Source organism: Corvus moneduloides, chromosome 2 (assembly GCF_009650955.1).
Source record: "Corvus moneduloides isolate bCorMon1 chromosome 2, bCorMon1.pri, whole genome shotgun sequence".
NCBI lineage: Eukaryota > Metazoa > Chordata > Aves > Passeriformes > Corvidae > Corvus > Corvus moneduloides.
The window spans coordinates 28,182,746-28,186,775 of record NC_045477.1 but is presented as its reverse complement, the minus strand read 5'-3'; positions in this window follow the sequence as shown (position 1 = coordinate 28,186,775).

Here is a 4,030-nt window from a genome sequence, read left to right as displayed (position 1 = left end):
GCATGTGGGGTTATCAGAAAAATATATGTCTACCTTCTGATGAAATCACCACATTGAAGAATTTGAGGTGCAAGACTATTTGAAAAAGAAAATGGAGAAATTGAAGATGCTTCATTCCTGCATTTTTTTTTTTTTTTTACAAAAAATACAAAAGGATGAGATGATTATAGAGTATATAAGTACCTTCAAAGCAATTTTTGCCCTCAGGTATCTTGTTTTCTTTTAACTTTCTAGGCTGTCTTTCCACATTTTAGTCAGCAAAACCCCCTAATCTTTCTTTCTTTCAGTAGTCTTCCACAATGCATATCAGGCATTTTGAGTGGCACCTGGTATAGAACCACGCTGGAGATTTAATAATTCTTTGTTTTTGATTAATGTTCTTTTCCCTTTTGCAGATTAGTCCTTAACTACTTAATATTCAGTGCTTGCTGCCGGCACTGGAGAGACACATCTTATTTAAGAAATGTGACAAGTTTAGTTATGTGAATGAGGAATGTCTAGAAATAGCAAGCATTGGTCTGAGTAAGAAATCCATTGCGCAGCCATACATGAATTCCAGTTATCCAGTGGTTTTTGAACTGAGATGGAGATGCAGATGGAGAGTTTTCAGGAGGGAGAAGAGTATTACATGGGACTGCAGGGGTCACAACAAGGAGTGGTGCAACTGGTCTTTGGGAATGTACCTGACTGTACTCCCACTTCCTAAATTAGCTTCACAGCCACTAAAATCTATTATATCTACATGTATAAGTGGCAGGTTTTTCAGGTCAAGAAACAATTGTTACTTTTGGTTTCCAACGTAACAGGGGCTGTACATAATATTTCCCATTGAGCCAAAGCTTTTTTTAAAATGCCTATTAATTGAGCCAAAGCTTTTTTTTTTAAAAAAAATTAAACATCATAATTGAGAAAGTTAACATTAATTTTATGATTCTTATAATTTAGTCTGTACTAATTCACTTCATAATGTAAAAAAACTTTTATTGTTATTTGAAGTCTGCAATCTACTCAGAATACCAGTGTCATATTTGTCTGATAAAATGATAAAATGGGTTTTTCACAAAAACATGCTCATTGGCGTTAACTACCCAACTGTCCTCCACCGACTGTATCCTGTGGTAATGGAACCAATTTCAGACATGGATTTCTGATACTGACATGATAGCCACTTTTGCTTCTGTTCCTCTGGAGCTTCTTCATTATTCCTATATCTATTCAAAATGTGCATTCTTACAGTTCCTGGTCCATTTTAGCAAGCAAAAGTCTGCTCTTCTTCAGTGACAAAATATTTAACAGCATATGGTCATCTCTATAAACGTAGGTTTTTGTACCTGCTGGAACCAGAAGTCATTAATTTACCTGTAGCATGTAAGTATCACTGATATATATTTGCTATTTCTTCCTTTTTTGCATGCCTGAAGGGTAAATAAACACCTTCCCTTAAGGCAAAGCAGCCTTAATGCTTTGGGATTTTTTCTTTTCCATTGTTCATACAGAAGTAAAGTTCTTCTTACTGACTGTTGTCCTGTTGATGGTGGAGCTTCATTGATAACCAATAGTTTGCTTTACCGATTGCCAGACAAACTAATTAGATCAGAAGAATGGTCCTGATATAAAAACAATAAGGCTTGTCCTGATCAAGTACATTTGGTAGCCATTTTGGTAACCTGCTAAGAGTAAGGGTGTAGAAACAAGCTACTGCAAAGTAGAACTTGCAGCAAATCAACCCTCTGCAGTAAGTCTTGCTGTTCTCCCTCTTGGTATCCTTGGAATATCTTTATTGGCTTGTGTTTGTTACTGGGTAACAGCACACACAGCGCTGGTGCCTGCTGAGCAGCAGGATAAATGTGTGCAGGTATCTACTCCCTTGGGCTTCTGGGATGTTTTATTGCAGGCACTCCACTGTTTTGGGCAGCCACCTGAAGCAAAAGACAGCACAGATGCCAACCCAAGGGGGCTCAGGGAGGGACAGAAATGGGCAATAAGCTTCCTGTCAGCAGGGATGGCTTGTCATGGGATTGAAGGAAGGGATGTGGTAGCAAGACACAGGGAGGAAGTTCAACAAAGGAGGAATTTGGCACTTAGAAATCTGGTTGTTGGGAGCAATGCTCTTGGAGAGATGAAAAGATCCCACTCTCTTCCTGAGAAGGCAAAAATTGCAAAGAAATCTCCAGCAATGGGAGCTTGCACTTGAGAAGTCACTGAACTGTGGAAGAAAAATTGTCCTTTATTCTCCCTGGCAGCATCTGTGGATATTTTAGGACCTCAGTTAAACCTGGGGAAAGATGTCCCAGTTTTTTGGTATGTGTTTTAATATCCCAGCCCTCTGATGTGTTAAGTGTCTCCCCCTATTAAATAGCAGCTTTGCTACTGTTGTTCTCCCTCTTCTTTTCCTGCTCTATTTCCCTGTGCCCGGATTGCCCTTCCTACTCCTACTTCAGTGACAGAGCAGCCATGGCTGCACCCATTGCTTGGTACTCACTGAGCATTAGGATGAAATATCATTAGCCTAGAAAAACTGTGGATGTTACTGTGTGAAAGACATTTTTGCTGTTCTAGGGTTGTGCGGAGAGCAGAATAAATAAAATAAGAGTGTGCGTGCAGGGGAGAGAAGAGGAGCAGTGTCCATGGAAGGGAATGGAGAGGAAGAAATCACAGAGATTTCAGTGCAGTGTCACAGCTGCAGGGCGAGGTGAGGCCTGACAGGACCAGCTGATGCTCCGGTAGGGCCTAAAGCAGCAGCACCCAAAGTGGTTGTGCCCCTTCCTTCTCTCCTCAAACCTCTGTGGGAAGTCACCCTGTGTTCCTTCAGGATGTTTGGCAATGTCACCATGGCAGAAAAGGTGAATCATCACACGTCTGAAGGGAGGGGGGATTAATCTCCTCACAAGCAGATGGAAACCAAAGCCCATACCCTTGTGGAGGGTCTGTGTCCCCAGAATTTGACTGGAAGTTCGGGAGTCTGGTATTCTACCACTTCAGATCTTACATAGTTAACCAAAGATTACTAAAGCACACAGTAATATTTGCATTGGGACTATCAAATGTCTAGGGCACTGAATAATTAAACTCAGCACAGACTTCGAGCTGTCAGCATCCCTGGAAATGTGATTTATTTACATTAGTACTGAGTCAGGTAAAATGTTTCTGTTCACACTGTCCAAAACAGAACAGAGAAATTCCCATCTTTTAGAGTTGTTTCCAGCAAGTGAGATGTATGTTTAAGAAACAACCATCTGTTTGTTCAGACAAGGTCTGCGTTTTTGCCCAAAAGTCAAATTACACATTCTGCAGAAGCTCCTGTGGCCATCAGAGAAGCACAGGGGCAGCACATGTGTACCTATCAGCTAAAGTTAGCCTTTGTTCCCAGCTGAAATGTGGTAAGAGCATGATTTTTTTCAGCACTGTTTATTTTTCCTCAGTGTTCACAAATACGTTGACTCTGCAGTGGGAACCCCTCCGTGACCAAGGCTGTCCTGCAATATTTTTCTCCCTTTCATTTTCTTGAAGATGTTCTGCTGGGCACCCACCAGATTTATTGCAAAAATTATCTCAAAATCAGTATAAAGAAGTATTCACCTGGCCAAATCTGTCCCTTCTCTCCCTGCACACACTGTCCTAACTAAAACTGTATTGCACTTACATTGTACTTTTGATCTCTCTTTGCTTACAGTGCTCAAAGTTTGACTGTTGGGTGAACAGCACATGAAATGCACAACACCCCTGAAAAAGTGAGCAAGATTTGTTACGGCTTTTCCAATCAGGTGGCTTCTGCCTGCTGCCTGTCCAGTGAGGTTGGCAAGCACTGAGTGAATAGGGTGTAGCTGAGTGGTGCACATTTGTAAAGTGCAATCATACTTCTAGGAGGAGTTGTGTTTTACAAGAGCCTTAGAGGTGGTGTGGAGTGAAAGAAGAGCTGAAGTGTTCACACCACAGACTTTGTGGAGTCTTACTAAAATAAGTCTTTGTGCTACAAAGATGTAGAAGTGGGTGTGGACTATGCAGTACAGTTACCCTCATCAGCCTGTAC